Raw genomic sequence first — 24,090 nt, 5'->3', positions numbered from 1 at the left:
AAACATAATCTAAAAAAATAAACTATAAAAAATATGTAGATATAATTTTTTTAATTTTATCTTATAGTTCTTAAACATACTCTTTTAATTTAATAAGAATTTTTGTATTTATTTTAATAAAAAATGAAAATTATATATTAATAAAAACTTGTATAAACTAATATATTCATATAATTTATTTTAAAACGAATTATTTTCTAATTTAAATAATATATATATATATATATCATATTAAATATTATTTATTAATTAAATATTAAATTATTTTCTAAATAAATATATAAAATTTATATTATAAAAATTATATAATATATATAATTATTATTAAATATTATTACGAATATAAAAATAAATAAGGTAGCATATAAGTTGAATCAAACTTACCCAACGATCAAAATAACACTTGTAAAAATGGAGTTTACCAAAAGATTTTCCTAACAAATATATAAATCTTTCGGTATAATACTGAAAGGAAGAAATCTGTCTTCAATGAGAACATATACCGACAGGTGCACAACATATGTCGGTATTGCTATGAAATGCCGATAGATATAGTCTATATATGTCGACTTTGGATCCTTCCAAAAAATAGATATTTTCTAGAGGGGAAATATAGATATATTTAGACTAAATCTGTCGGATTGGTTCCTTCCAAAAAACAGGATTTTTTTTTGAAGTGTTGCGGTTTTCTGGAGGAAATATATTGAAAGATTTAGACTAAATTTGTCGGCTTTGGCCCTTAAAAAATAGAAACACATTTCTAAGTACTGGTTTTTTCTAGAGAGGATATGTCGAATGATTTAAACTAAATCTGTCAGTTTGGGCACTTCCAAAAAAACAGGAAAAAATTTATAAGTGGTGTTTGACCTTATTTACTAATTCTTTTCCTTTCTTAAATAGCGTTTTAGTTTCTAAATATATGTGGATCTCATTTAATTATCTAAGCATATGGATTGTATTTAGTTTCTTAATGATAAAATGTAATCAGGCTTAAATTTGATTAATTATTAAATTTGAAGAGATTAAATACCGAAAGATTTATGTCAACTCTTTCGGTATTTAAGGGTAATACCGAAAAAAATACAAAATTCTTTCGGTATTGGCTCTTCTCAACACTTTGAGAATTTTTGGGTAATTAAGGCCAAAGTCGAAATAAATGGGTAAATATGTCAGTCTTGGCACAAAATACCGAAAGATTATCTCCAATTCTCTCGTTAATGGTCTTCCTCACTAATTTCTTTTCCTTTTTCTAAGTGATGTTTTGGTTTATAAGTATATGGATCTTGTTTAATTATCTAAGCATATAATCTGTGTGTCCATTTTCAAGTATAAGGATTATGATTGATTTTACAAGTATATGTTTGTGTTTGATTATAATAGAATGTATAAATGTTTGAATTTGATTATAATTAGAATGTGTGTATGTGTAGGATTATTTAATTATCTAAGCATATGGATTGTGTTTAATTTCTTAAAGATAAATTATAATCAGGCCTAAATCTGATTAATTATTAAATTTGAAAGGGTTAAATACCGAAAGATTTAAATCAAATCTTTTGGTTTTTAAAGGTAATGTCGAAAGAATTACCGAATCCTTTTATATTGGCCCTTCCCATCACTTTAAGAATTTTTGGGTAATTAAGGCCAAAGCCGAAAGAAATAGGTAAATTTGTCGGTTTTGGCACCAAATACCAAAAGATTATCTCATATTCTCTCGGTGATGATCTTCTTCACTAAATTTTCAAATCAATAGAATTTTTTTAACCACTTTCAATTGATACCAGACTATTATTCATCGACAAACCACATCCCAATCACACTTGGTTAAAGGGTTGTACTTGTTTTGTTAGGTTGTAAGTTCGAAACATACATATAGCATTTTAAATTTTATTTTTAACCGTTTTAAGTTTATGAGCGGGTCAACCCAAAATCCGACTCAATTATCCATTTACTCTCACATATATATCCAAATTAACCACAGCTCTCGACCCGATAATCCGGACACTTTAAAAATTAAACATCATTATATACATAGATAGATAGATAGATTAGTTAGTTTAAAATTTGAACTTATATTGTTAAAATGTCCCGCGTTCATCTAATTTGGTGTTGAATTTAAAATATAAATTGTTATTAGTCTAGTTGGTTAAAAGGTTATAATTGTTTTGATAGGTTGCAAGTTCGAAACATACATATAGAATTTTAAATTTTATTTTTAACCATTTTAAGTTTATGGGTGGGTGAACCCACAATCCGACCCAATTATCCATTTACTCTCACATATATATCCAAATTAACCAAAACTCTCGACCCAGCAATTCAGACACTTTAAAAATGAAGCATCATTATATATATAGATTAGTTAGTTAAAAAGTTGAACTTATATTGTTAAAATATTCTGCGTTCATCTAATTTGGTGTTGAACTTAAAATATAAAGTGTTATTAGCCTAGTTGGTTAAAGGGTTGTAATTATTTTGTTAGATTGCAAGTTCAAAACATACTTATACCATTTTTAATTTTAATTTTAACCGTTTTAAGTTTATGGGCGAGTCAACCCACAATCCGGCCAAGTATCCATTTACTCTTACATATATATCCAAATTAACCACAATTCTTGACCCGGAAATCCGGACACTTTAAAAATTAAGCATCATTATATATATATATATATATATATATATATATATATATATTAGTTAGTTAAAAAATTGAACTTATATTGTTAAAATATTCCGCGTTCATTTAATTTGGTGTTGAATTTAAAATATAAAGCGTTATTAGCTTAGTTGGTTAGAAGGTTGTACTTATTTTATTAGGTTGCAAGTTCGAAACATACATATGACATTTTTAATTTTAAGTTTAACCGTTTTAAGTTTATGGGCGGGTCAACCCACAATCCGACTCAATTATCCATTTACTCTCACATATATATCCAAATTAATCACAGCTCTCGGTCAGGCAATCCGAACATTTTAAAAATTAAGTATCATTATATATATATAGATATATAGATATGATTTATGCTAAAATGTAACTAAATAATATATACCGGTAGATCTAATCATATCTATCGGAAATGTTTTGCCGAAAGATATGTATAAATTTGTCGGTAAAACATATACTGACATTTTATACATCTGTAGGTTAAGACTCTAACAATTTTACCGAAAGATGTTGACAAGTTGAGCACTTATCGGTAAAGGTGTATTACCGACATTTTTAAGGTCTTTACTGACATAATAAACCTTATGTAAAAGCCCCATTTTTACTGGTGTAAACTAAGTACCCTCTAAATCCATCCTACTTCTAAATTAATTAATTATTTTATATTTATAATAATATTTTGTTATATATATATATTTAGACATATTATTTATTTTTAAATATTAACCACTTTTTTTTTGTTATAAATTCATTAATACTAAATAAATAATTTGAATTTTTTATTAATTCAATTTTAAATATGAATAAATTTCTTTGTTGGATTAGCTGGAAAATCTAAATCTGAACAAAGCCTAAAATATTGTTAGGCACCAAATGTCTCATAATTTATAAGTTCAATCAAACTAAATTACAATATATCTAATCATTGTATGTGTTAAATGTTCTGTTATAAGATTCTTCATCACACCACAAATGCAAAAATTTCCATTGATTTGAAAGATACCACTCATGCCTTCATTACATTTATACGGCCCTAATTGTCCAAACGCATATTATGCGTTGGTAAATTAAGAAAACTAAAAATGACTTCTGCCTAATAAACAAATAAATTATACAAACTAGACCCTACAGTTTAATAATCTTTTTAAACGGCCCTCACTTATTTATTTTCTTTTAAACTCATACATTAAAAACTTTTAAAACCGACCTTCTTTCTTGTTTTTCTATTCTCTTTTTAAACTGTTTTTTAAAACAAAATACATCACTATTCAAATAATTTTCACTGCCAACTACTTACACTTGAATCTCCCTCAGTTTTTTAGAGTTGCTATTGGAGGACACCAACATTCTATTATATTGATATTTGCCGGATATAAAACTGTTCAGCTCAAAAGTATTGAATTCTTGTATTAAATTTACATAATTCTTCTACTATAATTTGTCATGGAAGATCCAATTTTTTATTAGTTCAACTTGTCATTATTGATCCTATATTAAAATACATTTTGAATCTTGTGCATTATTATGCAATAGATTAGATAATGTTTGCAATGTTTTGGAGATGGAACCACTCTTTAGGCCACGAGTTCATCACTAAATCATCTCTTTAATGTTTACATTTATCATAAATCATCTAGATCAATTGCTTTTGATTTATATATCTCATTGTTGCCTACAATGCAATGAGACTGTTGAACTGATATGTGTTAATTTTTTTGTGATTGTAATTGCATTATCTAAAATGATGAATTATTTTACTTTTAGGTTAGTATTATCTTGTTGATGCCAGATACAGTAATGGTGAGGGGTTTCTGTTACAAGGGATTGTTAGGGTTAGGTTTCCTAACCCTAAAATAAGCTGACGGGTAGACGTAACCCATGTCAGCAGTTCTATTTTTAATTATGCAAAATAAATAATTATAAATAAGGCAGTTAACCAGAATATGGAATACTTAATAAATAATTATTTCTATGGAAATAAATAAATATTAATAAGGTATTAGCAAAATATATGGAATTAGCGGGAAGTTAATTATGGCAGATGATGGGTATATAAAGAGGAGATCATAATCTGCAAGGGATACCCCGACATTTTTACAGAAACCTTCTAAGGTTAACTTCTATCTCTATTTTCTATCTCCTATCTTCTTCTTCCTTATCGTTAATTTCTTACTCACCTAATACTTGTGAATCTCATTCTCACCTCTATTATATTCTATTCTTCACTTAAATCAAGGTATCTCTCACTTATAACTAGGTTATCAGTTAAATCTACTTTAAACTATATCATTGGTATCAGAGCAAGTTCTTGGCAATATGGTGGAAACGCGTATCGACGGGGAGTTGAATGAAATTCGCAGCCGCAATCAAGCGCAAGACGAACGACTGTTGGCTCAAGAGGCCCGATTCGAAAGGATGGAAGCTATGATGGCTTCAATGAGCGATGCAATCAACCGACTAAGTACAACTGGGAATAATCAAGTACCACCAGATGAAGGTCAAAATCTCCGAGGTGATAATCATCGTGATCGCAGACGAGGCGAAGATGTCAAACATCGGGAAGTTCATAACGAGGAAAGGTATAAACCTTCAACTAGGCTGTCGAAGATTGATTTTCCAAGGTTTAACGGCGAAGAGATGGATGACTTGATTTACGGAGTCGATATGTTTTTTCAATTAAACCGAACATCGGAAGAATCAAAGATGGATTATGCATGTGCTCATCTGACCGGTCGAGCGCGTTGCTGGTTCAGCTCATATTTACAATACCGACTTCCAGGGCGAGCTATGACATGGAATGAACTGAAGCAGTTAGTTTTGAAGGAGTTCGGTCCAAGCGAATTGGATGATCCACTAGACGAATGGAAGAACTTGAAACAAACGACAACAGTTAAGGATTTCGGTAAGAAATATCTCGATATTACATATAAACTGCCACATCTTACTGAAGAGTACTCCATTAAGGGATACTTAAATGGACTCAAAGAAGAAATAGCCAATCCAATCAGGATACAGAAACCTCAGTCCTTAACTGAAGCGATGGGAATGGCTAAACTTCAAGAACGAACTAATCAGAAATTACAAGATGTTGTTTTTGATTTGTTAGTGCGGCGAGGCTATTTAGCAAACAAGGGAGGTCCATTACTGCCAACTTCGAAGGCTGCATCTTTCCTGAATCGAGGAAATAATAATGGACCGTATAATAGAACATCGACGAACCTTGCGAGCAGTTCTAATAGTACATGCCAGTAAAATAGAGCAACAAATACTATTCCAAGAAAAATCAATTTAGATCAGAAAGCGTATGACGAGAAAAAGAAAAACAAACAGTGCTTCTATTGTGAAGAGAAATGAGAGTATGGTCATAGATGCAGGGCGGGTGCCATTGCGATGATAAATGAACTATTCGAGGAAGAAAATCAGGAAGAAAAATTGGTTGAAACCGTGGACGAATTAGAAGATGGAGCTGCAATGACAATTGAAGGATTAAATACATTTTATACCATGAAGGTGCAAGGAACGGTAGGACGAAACAACGTATTTATTCTGATAGACTCGGGAAGTATGCATAATTTTATTAACCCACGAGTGATCAGGAATACAAAATTTGTAACGTCTCCGGCGGTTAAACTAATGGTCACAGTAGCAAGCGATCATCAATTGGTAAGTACTACCAAATGTCTTGGACTGCAATGGTCAGCTCAGGGAATAGATTTCAATGTCGATGCACAAGTATTGTCCATTCCCAAGTATGACATTATACTCGGAATAGAATGGTTGGTGACACTTGGTGAAATTCAGTGGGACTTCAAGAATCTGATAATGGAATTTCCATTTAATGGTGAACTGCGGAAGCTACACGGGGATACATCCAATTTGGTTTCCATGATAGAAGGAAGAACATTAGGGAAGGTTATCCGAAAGGGCGCTAATGTGGCTATGCTGAGTATTGGGGAATCAGAAGGGTGTGAATCGGATTTGTATTCCGTAATGATATCTTCACCAGAGGCTGACAAGGAACAAAAATTGGAGAAATTGTTGATAGAGTTTGAAGAATTATTCAGAGAACCTACAACACTTCCACCTACTCGCAATTATGATCATCGAATTAATCTCAAAGAAGGAGCAGGAACCGTCAGCTTAAGGCCATACCGATATCCTGCTCTTCAAAAGGATGAAATGGAAGGCATGATAGAAGAGATGCTTAAATCAGGAGTGATACGCAAAAGTTATAGTCCATTTTCTTCACCCGTTGTGCTGGTAAAAAAGAAGGACAAAAGCTGGAGATTATGCATCGACTACCGACGTTTAAATGAGGTAACCAATAAAGACAAATTTCCAATTCCATTTATAGAAGAACTAATGGATGAGCTATATGGTAGTTGTATTTATTCTAAACTAGATTTAAGATCTGGTTATCATCAAGTCAGAATGAAGGAGGAAGACATTTATAAAACTGCATTCAAGACACATGAGGGTCATTATGAATTTGTAGTGATGCCTTTTGGTTTGACAAATGCACCTTCCACGTTTCAACGAATGATGAATGAGGTTTTTAAACCTTATTTGAGGAAATTCGTTCTAGTTTTTTTGACGATATTTTAATCTATAGTCGAACATGGGAAGATCACTTAAAACAGTTGCGATTGGTATTCGAGTTACTGAAACAACATCATTTAGTTTTGAAACATTCCAAATCTGTCTTTGCTTGTTTGGAAGTAGATTACCTTGGACATGTTATTTCACAGCAGGGAGTTGCTGTAGATATGTCGAAGATATCAGCTATTAAAATATGGCCGACTCCAGATTCCTTAAAACAACTTAGAGGATTTTTGGGCTTGACATGATACTACAAGAGGTTTGTTAAGAATTATGGGTCTATAGCTCGGCCACTAACATCCTTATTGAAAAATGGAAAATTAGTTTGGAATGAAGAAGCCACTGTGGCATTTGAGGAACTGAAAAAGGCCATGATGAATCCACCAGTACTAAAATTACCTAATTTCGAGGAAAGATTTGTGGTTGAAACTGATGCGAGTAACAATGGTATGGGGGCGATCTTGATGCAGCAAGGATACCCTGTGGCATATATCAGTAAAGGGCTCGGTCCGAAACTACAGGCCTTATCTGTTTATGAACGAGAAATGTTAGCTGTATTACATGCTATCAAGAAATGGAGAAGTTATTTACAATTCAAACCATTCATCATAAAAACGGATCATGAAGCATTGAAACATCTGTTGGAGCAAAAGATTAAACACCCTAGTCAAGAGAAATGGCTATACAAACTATTGGGGTTTGAGTTTTCGGTGCAATACAAGAAAGGCAAGGAGAATGTAGCTGCTGATGCACTATCTAGAATCAATTCAGAGGGAACTTGTCTAGCGTTATCTGAATTCTCATCAGTATTATTAAAGAAAATAACTAAGACATGGGATGAAGACGTGAATCTGAAGCAAATTGTTAATAAGTTACAATCCGATCCTCAAGGTATTAAGGGCTTTTCGTTTATCAATGGGAAGTTGAGAAAAGACGGACGTATCGTGGTGGGCGCTAATAAGGAACTCAGATCATACATAATATCTACAATGCATAACTCATCAGTGGGAGGTCATTCAGGTGTGATGGTGACATATCAGAAACTAAGACAAGCATATTATTGGCGTGGTATGGAGCGCGATGTAAGGGAGTTCCTTAGGAATTGTCTGGAATGTCAGCAACAAAAATGGGAAAATCAAGGAACGAAAGGTTTACTGCAACCATTGGCGATTCCTAATTCTATTTGGAGTGACATATCTATGGATTTTATAGAAGGATTACCAAAATCAGAAGGGCACACAGTTATTTTAGTCGTAGTTGATCGACTTTCAAAGATGGCATATTTCATTAGTATGGGACACCCCTATTCAGCAAGTAGTGTTGCTCAGGTCTTTTTGGATCATATATTAAAGTTACATGGTATGCCACTCACTATCGTCAGCGACATGGATAAGATATTCGTCAGTACGTTTTGGAAGGAATTATGCAAATTACAAGGAATTACCCAAGCGATGTCAACAACGTATCATCCTCAGACCGATGGTCAGACAGAAGTGGTAAATAGAAGTGTGGAGACATATCTGCGATGTATGGCTGGTCAAAAACCGCAAACATGGGCTAAATGGCTACCTTTAGTCGAATGGTGGTACAATACAAATTTTCATTCGGCTGCACTATCATCACCATATGAGATTGTCTATGGTCAGCTACCTCCGGTTCACTATCCTTACTTGGCCGTTGATTCCAGAGTAGAAGCAGTGGATAGAAGTTTATCAGCTAGAGAGGAAGATCTTAAATTGTTGCGAGTTCATCTTCACAGAGCCCAACATCGAATGAAGCAGCAAGCAGACAAAAAACGAGTGGACTATGTTTTAACAGTGGATGATTGGTTGTTCGTTAAACTACAGCCTTATCGACATACGTCAATTAGAGGGAAGACTCATAAACTTAGCCCAAAGTTCTATGGACCTTTCCGAATTATAGAGCGAGTGTGACAAGTGACTTACAAATTGGATATTCCTGCTACAGCTAAGATGCATAATTTGATTCATGTGTCGCAACTAAAAAAGAAAGTAGGAAATGCAGTGGCTATGCCACATGTTCCATCCCTACAAACTCAGTCAACAGCTGTTCCTATTGCTATTTTGGATGAAAAAGTTATTTGGAAAGATGGAAACAACATTGGTCAATATTTAGTTCGTTGGTCTAATTCAATGGACGGTGATGCTACATGGGAGGATGACTCTTGGTTGGAATTAGAATTCCCTGAACTCGGATTGGTTGGCAACAAATCAGCTTCTCATTTTAATTGTGTTGTTCGTGGTCAAACAAACGTTGAAGGGGAGGCTAATGTTAAAAGGAATTGTTAGGGTTAGGTTTCCTAACCATAAAATAAGCTGACGGATAGACGTAACCCATGTCAGCAGTTCTATTTTTAATTATGCAAAATAAATAATTATAAATAAGGCAGTTAGCCAGAATATGGAATACTTAATAAATAATTATTTCTATGGAAATAAATAAATATTAATAAGGTATTAGCAAAATATATGGAATTAGCGGGAAGTTAATTATGGCAGATGATGGGTATATAAAGAGGAGATCATAATCTGCAAGGGGTACCCTAACATTTTTACAGAAACCTTCTAAGGTTAACTTCTCTCTCTCTATTTTCTATCTCCTATCTTCTTCTTCCTTATCGTTAATTTCTTACTCACCTAATACTTGTGAATCTCATTCTCACCTCTATTATATTCTATTCTTCACTTAAATTAAGGTATCTCTCACTTATAACTAGGTTATCAGTTAAATCTACTTTAAACTATATTAGTTTCTTGCACCATATAGAGGACAAAGATATCATTTGAATGATTGGAGGGATGGACATCGGCCTACTACTGCCGAAGAATATTTGAATATGAAACATTCATCGGCTAGAAACATGATAAAGAGGTGCTTTTGTCAGCTTAAAGCTCGATGGGCTATTCTTAGAAGTTCTTCTTTCTATCCTATTGGAATCCAAACACAAATAGTGTTGACTTTTTGTTTGTTACATAATCATATAAAGAAAACCATGCTTGGATATCCGTTGGGAGATGACATTCATTCGAGCGGAAGTCAACCCAATGTAGAGTTTTCTAAAAGTATAACCGGGGTTGAGACATTTGATGCATGGACCTCCTTTCGAGAACACCTAACGCATAGCATGTATAATGAGTGGAAAAGTTCACATTGTGGATAATGTTTGAAACTGGAAAAGCAGAATCCTTTCTAGAAGAGGTTCTGATTTTAGAGTCCTTTTGGGCTATTGTAATTCTCAATTCTACTTTTAAATCTTTAGTTCTTGTTGGTATTCTCGGAGTAACCATAGTGTAGTGAAGTTAAGAATTCTCATATCACTTATGACGGGAAAGGATTTTGAAGAACAATATGTTAATGTTTCTATAAGCATATATTAATATTTTTTATCACTTATCCCTGTTTCTTTTTTATATATTCATTTTCAAATACATGACAAATTCATATAATTAATATAGTTCTATTATTGACACAATGTTCAGGTTTGTAATATTTTTGATCTTCAGTGCAATGCATCTGTATAAGTTATAGGTTTGTAGTAAAGATGCATTGAAATTGTAAATATAAAATAGACAAAGTTTATAAATTGTCTTAGTCTCTTAGATCATGTAAGAAACAATTATCTATTTAGAAACACTCTCTGAAAAATCTGAATCTGCATATTAATATGAAATGCAGTCATAAATGGTTAAAAGAACCAAATGTTGTTCTCTGCTAACAACAATGACAACTATATAGAACTTTTGCTAATGCAAGAAACAACAATAAACATGCAAAAATCTTTCATCTTTCATCTTTCAGTAGTATTACAATTGTCAAAATACAAATATAAAGATATCATTAGTGTTTTTGCATTAATCAAAAGGGTTAAGCTTATAACAAAATAATGTGATTGCTGCAACCTATCACACGATATGCCTTCATGCGATCTCTACATATCAACCCAACTAGCTTTAGAAGCTCACCATTCAGCAAACCCCTTTTCCTACGCACTTCAATGTCGGTAATTGCATTACAAATCATGTTAGTTGCATTCTCAAAGCCAGCCACTATTGTTGTTGTGTTGTCCCTTAGTACCTTAACCAAGTCGGCATCTTTGGAAGCTTTTCGCTTGCGGCTAGGTGTTCTTCCCTTTGGCGAGCTTCTTTCAGTAGTAGGCTGGGAAACAGGTGTTGAAATATGGTCATTAAAGTCATCTTCAAGATTACAGCCTAACTACTCATCCCCTCGATTGACATCATCCTCAGCTCGGACATAATCGACAACGTCATTCCCATTGGCACGATCCACTCCAAAAATGATTGCAATTTCATCGAAGTAGCGAAATGATTTGTCCATGAATGGAGCGGCTTTCTTATAACTCTACACAATTTCCAAATTACACATTAAACATATAAAATGTATAATGTTATCAATGAAGAACATAACAACATTACAAGTATTTGAGTACCTGCAGATAAGAGTCTCAAACATGTTTATCAACATTTTCGGATGGGATCCCAACCAAATCCTCTTGTTGACTCGTACAACATGTCGTAAACTGTGCCGAAATGTGTTTTCAATGTTTTAATTCGTGAGTAAATATGGGCATAAGCTCGAATTCCACAACTAGGCATCCTTTATTAAAATTCTCTTTCGGTTGGCTGAAATAGCCCAGGCTTGAATCCACGATCTGCTTTGTACTTCCCAGTGCTATGTAATTCAAGAAAAATTTGGATAAGCAATGCGTCCTCTTCATCGGACCAACATCTTTTGGTTCTGGTTGAAACCTTTCCATTCACACTTTCCACATGTGAACTCATGATTTTCCTTAATTCCCTAATTCAGAGGGAACTTGTCTAGCGTTATCTAAATTCTCATCAGTATTATTAAAGAAAATAACTAAGACATGGGATGAAGACATGAATCTGAAGCAAATTGTTAATAAGTTACAATCCGATCCTCAAGGTATTAAGGGCTTTTTGTTTATCAATGGGCAGTTGAGAAAAGACGGACGTATCGTGGTGGGCGCTGATAAGGAACTCAGATCATACATAATATCTACAATGCATAACTCATCAGTGGGAGGTCATTCAGGTGTGATGGTGACATATCAGAAACTAAGACAAGCATATTATTGGCGTGGTATGGAGCGCGATGTAAGGGAGTTCATTAGGAATTGTCTGAAATGTCAGCAACAAAATGGGAAAATCAAGGAACGAACGGTTTACTGCAACCATTGGCGATTCCTAATTCTATTTGGAGTGACATATCTATGGATTTAATAGAAGGATTACCAAAATCACAAGGGCATACAATTATTTTAGTCGTAGTTGATCGACTTTCAAAGATGGCACATTTCATTAGTATGGGACACCCCTATTCAGTAAGTAGTGTTGCTCAGGTCTTTCTGGATCATATATGCAAGTTACATGGTATGCCACTCACTATCATCAGCGACAGGGATAAGATATTCGTCAGTACGTTTTGGAAGGAATTATGCAAATTACAGGGAATTACCCAAGCGATGTCAACAACGTATCATCCTCAGACCGATGGTCAGACAGAAGTGGTAAATAGAAGTGTGGAGACATATCTGCGATGTATGGATGGTCAAAAACCAGAAACATGGGCTAAATGGTGGTACAATACAAATTTTCATTCGGCTGCACTATCATCACCATATGAGATTGTCTATGGTCAACTACCTCTGGTTCACTATCCTTACTTGGCCGGTGATTCCAGAGTAGAAGCAGTGGATAGAAGTTTATCAGCCAGAGAGGAAGCTCTTAAATTGTTGCGAGTTCATCTTCACAGAGCCCAACATCAAATGAAGCAGCAAGCAGACAAAAAACGAGTGGACTATGTTTTAACAGTGGATGATTGGGTGTTCGTTAAACTACAGCCTTATCGACATACGTCAATTAGAGGGAAGACTCATAAACTTAGCCCAAAGTTCTTTGGACCTTTCCGAATTATAGAGCGAGTGGGACAAGTGGCTTACAAATTGGATATTCCTGCTACAGCTAAGATGCATAATGTGATTCATGTGTCGCAACTAAAAAAGAAAGTAGGAAATGCAGTGGCTATGCCACATGTTCCATCACTACAAACTCAGTCAACAGCTGTTCCTAATGCTATTTTGGATGAAAAAGTTATCTGGAAATATGGACACAACATTGGTCAATATTTAGTTCGTTGGTCTAATTCAACGGACGATGATGCTACATGGGAGGATGACTCTTGGTTGGAATTAGAATTCCCAGAACTCGGATTGGTTGGCAACAAATCAGCTTCTCATTTTAATTGTGTTGTTCGTGGTCGAACAAACGTTGAAGGGGAGGCTAATGTTACAAGGAATTGTTAGGGTTAGGTTTCCTAACCCTAAAATAAGCTGACAGGTAGACGTAACCCATGTCAGCAGTTCTATTTTTAATTATGCAAAATAAATAATTATAAATAAGGCAGTTAGCCAGAATATGGAATACTTAATAAATAATTATTTCTATGGAAATAAATAAATATTAATAAGGTATTAGCAAAATATATGGAATTAGCGGGAAGTTAATTATGGCAGATGATGGGTATATAAAGAGGAGATCATAATCTGCAAGGGGTACCCTAACATTTTTACAGAAACCTTCTAAGGTTAACTTCTCTCTCTATTTTCTATCTCCTATCTTCTTCTTCCTTATCGTTAATTTCTTACTCACCTAATACTTGTGAATCTCATTCTCACCTCTATTATATTCTATTCTTCACTTAAATCAAGGTATCTCTCACTTATAACTAGGTTATCAGTTAAATCTACTTTAAACTATATCAGTTTCTTGCACCATATAGAGGACAAAGATATCATTTGAATGATTGGAGGGATGGACATCAGCCTACTACTGCCGAAGAATATTTGAATATGAAACATTCATCGGCTAGAAACATGATAAAGAGGTGCTTTTGTCAGCTTAAAGCTCGATGGGCTATTCTTAGAAGTTCTTCTTTCTATCCTATTGGAATCCAAACACAAATAGTGTTGACTTTTTGTTTGTTACATAATCATATAAAGAAAACCATGCTTGGATATCCGTTGGGAGATGACATTCATTCGAGCGGAAGTCAACCCAATGTAGAGTTTTCTAAAATTATAACCGGGGTTGAGACATTTGATGCATGGACCTCCTTTCAAGAACACCTAGCGCATAGCATGTATAATGAGTGGAAAAGTTCACATTGTGGATAATCTTTGAAACTGGAAAAGCAGAATCCTTTCTAGAAGAGGTTCTGATTTTAGAGTCCTTTTGGGCTATTGTGATTCTCAATTCTACTTGTAAATCTTTAGTTCTTGTTGGTATTCTCGGAGTAACCATAGTGTAGTGAAGTTAAGAATTCTCATATCACTTATGACGGGAAAGGATTTTGAAGAACAATATGTTAATGTTTCTATAAGCATATATTACTATTTTTTATCACTTATCCCTGTTTCTTTTTTATATATTCATTTTCAAATACATGACAAATTCATATAATTCATATAGTTCTATTATTGACACAATGTTCAGGTTTGTAATATTTTTGATCTTCAGTGCAATGCATCTGTATAAGTTATAGGTTTGTAGTAAAGATGCATTGAAATTGTAAATATAAAATAGACAAAGTTTATAAATTGTCTTAGTCTCTTAGATCATGTAAGAAACAATTATCTACTTAGAAACACTCTCTGAAAAATCTGAATCTGCATATTAATATGAAAGGCAGTCATAAATGGTTAAAAGAACCAAATGTTGTTCTCTGCTAACAACAATGACAACTATATAGAACTTTTGCTAATGCAAGAAACAACAATAAACATGCAAAAATCTTTCATCTTTCAGTAGTATTACAATTGTCAAAATACAAATATAAAGATATCATTAGTGTTTTTCATTAATCAAAAGGGTTAAGCTTATAACAAAATAATGTGATTGCTGCAACCTATCACACGATATGCCTTCATGCGATCTCTACATATCAACCCAACTAGCTTTAGAAGCTCACCATTCAGCAAACCCCTTTTCCAACGCACTTCAATGTCGGTAATTGCATTACAAATCTTGTCAGTTGCATTCTCAAAGCCAGCCACTACTGTTGTTGTGTTGTCCCTTAGTACCTTAACCAAGTCGGCATCTTTGGAAGCTTTTCGCTTGCGACTAGGTGTTCTTCCCTTTGGCGAGCTTCTTTCAGTAGTAGGCTGGGAAACAGGTGTTGAAATATGGTCAGTAAAGTCATCTTCAAGATTACATCCTAACTACTCATCCCCTTGATTGACATCATCCTCAGCTCGGACATAATCGACAACGTCATTCCCATTGGCACGATCCACTCCAAAAATGATTGCAACTTCATCGAAGTAGCGAAATGATTTGTCCTTGAATGGAGCGGCATTCTTATAACTCTACACAATTTCCAAATTACACATTAAACATATAAAATGTATAATGTTATCAATGAAGAACATAACAACATTACAAGTATTTGAGTACCTGCAGATAAGAGTCTCAAACATGTTTATCAACATTTTCGGATGGGATCCCAACCAAATCCTCTTGTTGACCCGTACAACATGTCGTAAACTGTGCCGAAATGTGTTTTCAATGTTTTAATTCGTGAGTAAATATGGGCATCAGCTCGAATCCCACAACCAGACATCCTTTGTTAAAATTCTCTTTCGGTTCCCTGAAATAGCCCAGGCTTGAATCCACGATCTGCTTTGTACTTCCCAGTGCTATGTAATTCAAGAAGAATCTGGATAAGCAATGCGTCCTCTTCATCGGACCAACATCTTTTGGTTCTGGTTGAAACCTTTCCATTCACACTTTCCACATGTGAACTCATGATTTTCCTTAATTCCCTAATTGTAAAATTAGAAGAAAAATTGATAATACATCATGTAGATATCGCTTTCACAAACTCTAAACAGCTACAACATACAATTGAGAAAAAATTAAGTATGGAGAACCACAGCTGAGCTGAGCGAATACTTATCGTGGAGAGGAACGACCTTTTTGAGCTGAGCGAAGGGAACACACCGTGAATCTGACACAATATTTTGGGCGGAATATGTTACTAAGGCTGGAACAAGGTGGAGTTATAAAATAAAAGGAGGTATTTTGGTAATGTAACATCAAGTCCAAATCCAGTTTTTATATGTATCAAACACTAAAAAATTATTACTGGGTTTATTTCTGATTTCTTACCAAACATAATATTACAATTAAAATACTAAATCTACGTATTTCTAATTTAAATCCAATTTCTAATCTGACAATTCTGTATACCAAACACACCCTAAGTACCTTCTAAATCAAACTTAATCCGTATTTAAAATTTATTTATATTTATAATAATATTTTATTATATATATTTAGACATATTATTTATTTTCAAATATTAACCACTTTTTAAAAAAAAATTATATATTCATTAATAATAAAAAAATAACTATTCAATTTTTAATTTATAACTTTAATTTTTTATTTAAAATAATTTTAATTTGTTATTAATTCAATTTTATTTTTTATTAAATTTCTTTAATTAAATGGATTGATTTCTATAAATAGTCACTAATATATAATTTTAAAATTTAATTGAAAAGAATACATGATTAGATAAATAAAAATACCATTTATCAGTAAACATATCTTATATATAATTATAAATATTATTTTCTTAAATATATATATATATATATATATTTATATTAAAATATAAATCTAAAATTATTATAATAATTTTACATAATTAATTATTAAATAAATAATAAGACGAAAGAAATAGAAAAAGAAATAAAAAATATTAATAAAAAGAGTAAGAGAATAAATAAAAATAATAAAAGGATTAGATTAATAAATAAATTAAAAATTAAAATAGATGACAATATAGATGAAAATATGTGTTCTAAACACAAAAACATGTTTTATTATAAAAACAATTATTTGTAATTTATTAATTAAAATTACTGTAAACAATTGTTAGGCACCGAATCTCTCATAATTTATAAGTTGAATCAAACTAAATCATAATATATCTAATCATTGTATGTCTCAAATGTTCTTTTATAAAGTTCTTCATCACACCACAAATGCAAAAATTTCCATTGATTTGAAAGATACCACTCAGGCCTTCATTACATTTATATGGCCCTAAATGTCCAAAATTAAGAAAACTAAAAATGACCTATGCCTAATAAACAAATAAATTATACAAACTAGACCCTACAGTTTAATAATCTTTTTAAAACGGCCCTCACTTATTTATTTTCTTGTAAACTCATACATTACAAACTCACTTATTTTATTCTTCCTTTAAACTGTTTTGTAAAACAAAATCCCTCACTATTGAAATAGTGTTTACCACTATCTACTTAAACTTAGCTTTGATTGATTCCGCAGTGGTTTTTGGGTAATAAGTTTGTTACATTAATTTTACGTTATAATAAAACTCACTTAAAAATTTATAATAAAACATATTTTAATAATTTTTCTCTTTTTAATATTTATATTTTCTCTCTCTTAAATACACTTTTAATAGGATGCATTTGATAATTTATTTTTATAATTTTTTTTATTAAAAAACATTTAATAATTTATCTTTTTAATTTTTTATTATTATAAATATATTTTTTTTAAATTATTGTACACTTTAAAGACATTTTAATTATTTCCCTCTGAATAATTTATTCTCTATTATTTATTAAATAATAAATTCTATAATAGAGACTATATTGGGAACAAGATGAGAACTCTACGAAAAAGTTTGTTTTATATATATTTTTTTATCTATTAATTTGTAATTATTTATTTATATATTTGAATTAATTAATTAATTTATATATTTTTAAGAATAATAATTAGAAAAACTAATAAATTAATATACATATATATATATATAAGAGAATTATAAGAAGTTAAATATAAAATTTATTAAATAATAATAAAGAAAATGAATAAATTAAATTAAATTAATATATATATATATATATATATATATATATATATTATTAAGGCCTTATTCTCCTTAGGTTTTTTATTTAATTTTACTAAATAAATTTTTTCAATCAATCATTTATCATCCATAATATCATTTATTTTATTTGACCCAAATACTAAAATACCTTATATTTTAAATTATTTTTATTATTTTTATTTATATATATATCAATATCTTTTAGGTCTTCTTACCCAAAATAATTATCACCTCCTCAAAATCATCCACCATCATTATTATTCAAATAACTCCAATCCCACCAAAGCTTAAATTGTTATTTTTGTAAGTTTTTTTTTTTATTTCATTTTCTTTTAAGATTTATTAAAACTTCAATTCAACTAGTATTATAAAAAAAATTTTATCTAAATTGAATATTAATAATTTAAGTTTTATTTATTATTTTATAGTTTAAGTTGAATACTTTATCTAAATTTTAAATAAAAAATTATTTATAATAAAAAAATTAAAGAGAGAAAAATTATTAAATATATTTTTAAAATTATAAAAAGTTAAAGAGGAAAAAATTATTAAATAGATGACATGTACAATTTAAAATTAAAGAGAGAATGATATAGTATCATATTTCTATGGTGACATGTACATGATGCCCCATTAGCTACAAATTTTTCGCTCTCTACCATTACTTTTTTTTTTATTTATTCTCTCTAATTTATTTAATTCATTTCCAATTATTTTATTTTATTTTCTTTCATATATTTAATCTCTTTCTAATTATTTTATTCATTATCTCTTATCTATTTAATCTATTTTTAATATTTTATATATTTATATAAATATATTATAATAATAAATTATATATTTAAATATATTTTTATTTATTATTTATAATATATGTATCTTAATATATAAAATAATTAAACAAAATATGAAATATAAATACAACTTTGATTTTAATTTATAAATATAATTTTAGAAATTAAACTAAATTTAATTAATTATCCAAAGTACACATTATAATTGAGATGAATAGAACGTGGCAGGAAAAAGTGGGTGAAAATGTAAAAATATATATAATAATAATAAATTACTTTTGTTTAATTTTATAAATATTATTAAATATTTGTATATATATTTATATATTTTTTATATCATATATATATATATATATATATATATATATATATATATATTGAATATATTTACAATTATATATTTATAAAAATTAATATATTAATATTTTAAAATATATTATTTTTTAATTTAAGTCATTTATTAATATATAAAATTATATATTAACAAAATTTTATAAAAATTAATATATGATTAAAATTTATTTTTAAATATATATTATTTTTTTAATTTAAATCATTTATAAATATTTAAAATTAAATTAATAAATATGTATAACATTATATATATATATAATATTAATTATTAAATAATATTATAAATATAAAAAAATAAATAAACTAGGCGTATAAGTTGAATCAAACGTACCCAAATAAGCTGAAATCAATTAAACATAGCTGAATAAACTCGCGTTAATAGGCTAAGAATAAGTGAATAAGCTGAATCAATCTAGCCCTGAATCAAACTAGCCCTTAATATCATCATCATTTCAGAGTTGTGGAGGTTGTAGATTAAGAGGACATCACCGTTCTATAGATTGATATTTGCGGGATAGAAAACTGTTTAGCTCAAAAGTATTGAGTTTTTGTAATAAATTTACTAAATTCTTCTACCATAATTTTTTTGTGGAAGATCCAATTTTATATTCAAGGTCCACTTAAATTAATGGAATTAAAATTAGAACGGATAATAGAATTATAATTAAAATTCTACAACAACAAACATTAAATTAAAATTCTTATATTTGGAAAATTAATTATAATTCAAATTCAATTCTTATATTCGAAAATAAATATAATATTTTTTTTAATATATATAATTATCTATATTATTAAAATATTGATTTAACACAATATATCAAGTTTTAATAGTTTTGTTTAAGATATAATTCTTTTACAAAAAAAATATTTATTTGATATGTTAACTTTCTAAATTAACAATAATATATTAATTAGGCAAATGTTAACATTAAAAATTAAAAATTAAAAAAAAATATCAGATTGATAAATTAATTTTCTAAAATATATATGGGAATTGAAAATTATAAGATTATATTGATTTGAATTTTATTAGAATTCTAATTTCGTTTATAATTTTTAATATTAGAGGTTTTACATAATATAAAAATTGAAAACATATCTCAAATCTAATTTCATGTTTACCAAATATACTAAAATGAAAACCATAAAATTTAACACTACATAAAATTAAAACAAGTAGTATCATGTTCTCTTAGTTTCATTAAAGTGAATAACTGGTGATATTGATTAATTTAAATTATTAGAATGATAAACTCATCTTCATTCTTCATATCCTAAGCATCGTCTCTTAATTAAAGGATAAAAGTATCCCGTGATAATTTCTATACCATTTTTTTATATATTCTTATGGGCTTTTCAGGCTCTTCTAAATGAACTCCATTTATATATCAAGTTCTTCCTTGGAGGTCAAATATCCCAAGAAGTTTCCAAATTACCTTAATGAATACAAACTCTTAAGTACTTTGTTCAATCATGAAGATAATTTTAAAATTTATTTTGATGTTTTTTGATTTTTTCCATTAAAATAAATAAATTGACTTGCTCAAGAATTATTAGAATAAGTTGTTTTGATGTTCACTCTCAATGATTCTCTTTTCTCTTGTTTTTCAAGTCTCTGAATAACGATTTTTTTATCCTCTAGTTTTGTTGGTCAGTGTCTTTTCTACTCTAATACAAAATTATTAATTTTTTTTTTTTTTTTTTTTTTTTGTAACAATAGGGATTATTTCTTTCTATTCATTTCAAATGAATTGTTACAAATCTTTATAGGCAGAGTATTAGACTTTTCAAATGTTTGCCTCTTCAAATACCAAAATAAATTTTAATGCATATTAAATAAGTCTTCCACCAAAATCTAAATCAATTGGTTATCTCATTCACTCTTAAAACTATCATTATTATTATTATTATTATAGGAATACTAAACATAAGAAAAAACTTTTTAATTTAAGTTATTCAACAAATTTCTCCCTTAAACTTAAATACTCTTCACATCTCTAATTTCAATAAGTCTTTTACAACTTTCTAGCAGTGTGATCGGTAGTGGCTTGGTGAATACGTCTGCGGATTGAGCTCAACTTTCAACATGCTCCAACTCAACATTTCCTTCTCTGATGAAATGAAATCGGACGTCAATGTGCTTGCTCCTTTCGTGATTAATTGAATTCTTTGCCAACTTAATCGCCGACTTGTTATCAACTCAGATCATAGTCCCTTTGTCTCAGATCACTCCCAAATTCCTTAGTAAATTTGAAAGTTAGACTGCATGACACACGCTCCAAGAGGCCGCCACATACTCTGCCTCGCAGGTCAACAAAGTTATAATAGGTTTTTTTTACAACTGAGTAAAAGTCGTATTCCTGAGTAGAAATACATAACCCGAAGTACTTTTTCGGTGATCAACATCAACATCACCACACCAATCACTATCTAAGTAACCCACTAATTGGTAGTTATCTAATTTTGAATAGAAAATACCAAGTAAAAGGGTTTCTTGAACATATATCAGACTTCAAGGCTTTCCAATGTGTATAGCTTAAATCCTCCATTAAATTGCTTGCTATCCCAACACTTAACATTAGGTTGGGTCTCGTACTTGTAAGATACTTAGACTTTCGATTAAGTTTCGATATCTCCCAATATCAACTCGTTCTCCTCCATCAATCTTTGAGAGTTTAGTGCATGATTCTATTGGAGTAGAAACCAAGTTGCACTCCTCCATTTTAAACTTCTTCAAAATTTTAAGTGCATACCTATCGTGGGATATAAAATTTCTTCCTCCGACTGATTCACTTCTAGGCCAAGAAAATATGTCATCAGACCTAAGTCTATCATCTCGAACTCTTTCTTCATATACCTTTTTGAACTCCTTAATCAATTTTGCGTTGTTTCCGGTGAATAGGAGGTCGTCAACATAGAGAGCGACTACTGTTATATCATTTCTTATTTCCTTGTGTACAAGGCATGCTCGTACGGACACTACTCATACCTATTTTTCTTGAAATACTTATCAATTCTTTAATTCCAGGCACGAGGAGCCTACTTCAGCCTGTAGAGGGCTTTTCTCAATATAAACATTTTCTTCTCATCCCTTCTCTTCATATACCTAAGTGGTTGTTCGACGTGCACCTCCTCTTTCAACACTCCATTTAGAAAGACTAACTTCATATCCATCTGTAGAATCGACTATTGGTTTTGAGCAGCTAACGAAATCAGAAGTCGGATTAACTTCATTCTCGTGACAGGAGCAGAGACTTCATCATAATCGATTTCCTCATTTTGTGTATAGCCCTTCACCACAAGTTGAGCCTTATAATGCTCAATCTCTCCCTCAACATTCATCTTTTCTTTTGTACACCTGTTTTACTCAAATTGGTCGAACTCCTTCAGGAAGGTCGGTCAACTCCCAGGTTTTATTGCGTTCAATTACCCAAATTTTTCATCCATAGCTGATCTCCTTTTCTCGTCTTGTACAGCTTTCTCAAAATTCAATTCTTATGAGTCGGCCTGGAGACATACAACCTGGACTTCATTTGTAGTGTCATATGTGTCCATTGAATTCTCATTCTTGGCTGTTGAGGCTCAGATTCATCTTTTAAAATCTCGGTGGTTATTGATATTAGAAGCATAATAATCTTCGAACATATTTCTTCCTCAATCAGGTTACTCCAGTTCTAAGCTATTGATTCCTCTACGTGAACATCTCGGCTCACCGGCACTTTCTTGTTAACGAGATCAACAAATTTGTACGACTTAGATTTTTTATCATACTTGATAAATATGTACATCTTGCTCCGGTCTTCTAATTTTGTCATGTGTTGACTTGATACTGCCCATAAGCCACACTACCGAAAACCTAGAGATGAAAGACACTTGGCTTCATACCACTCCAAATCTCCTGATGTGTCTACTCTTCTAGCTTTGCACGTGGACATCAATTTTTCACATAGATTGTGCACTGAACCTTCTTTACCTAAAACCTTTCCGGCATATTCTTTCCCTTCAACATAGATCGAACCATATTGAGAATAGTTCGCTTCTTTCGTTCCACTACACCATTTTACTGTAGAGAATAAGGCGCGGTCAAGAAATGTTTGATCCCATGTTCCTCGTAGCATTTGCTGAACTCAATATAAGTGAACTCACATCTTCAGTCAGATCGAATCGAACTTCTTCGATGAATTTTCTTATTACTTTCTCCACCATCACTTAGAATTTCTTAAAGGATTCAAACACTTGTGACTTTTCATATAAAAAAATAAACCCACGTATTCCACGAGAAATCATCAATTAAAGAGACGAAGTATCTCTTACCACTGAATGCCTCTAAAGTTATCGACCCACACAAATTGGTATGGATCAATTCGAGTTGCTCATTTGCTCGATATTTAGAACTGTTTGGGAAAGAAGTCATTGCTTGCTTCCCGATCACACAATCTTCATAGAACCTCTTTTCGAATTTAATATTAGACATTCTAAGCACCATCTCATTTTTCACCAACTCGGTCAACCCTCGAAGTGAAGATGACCGAACCGTTAATGTCACTTGATGGCCTCATCCTCCTGATTAAGTTGCATGCATTTATCTTGAATTATTTTAAGCTCAAGTTTGTACATGCGATTATTCTTTATTTCTACCTGAACAATGAGTCTCCCGAGTTTAATCTTCAGTTGTAGTTT

The sequence above is a fragment of the Impatiens glandulifera genome, chromosome 7 (assembly GCF_907164915.1).
Source record: "Impatiens glandulifera chromosome 7, dImpGla2.1, whole genome shotgun sequence".
NCBI lineage: Eukaryota > Viridiplantae > Streptophyta > Magnoliopsida > Ericales > Balsaminaceae > Impatiens > Impatiens glandulifera.
Note: the sequence above shows the minus strand (reverse complement) of the source record.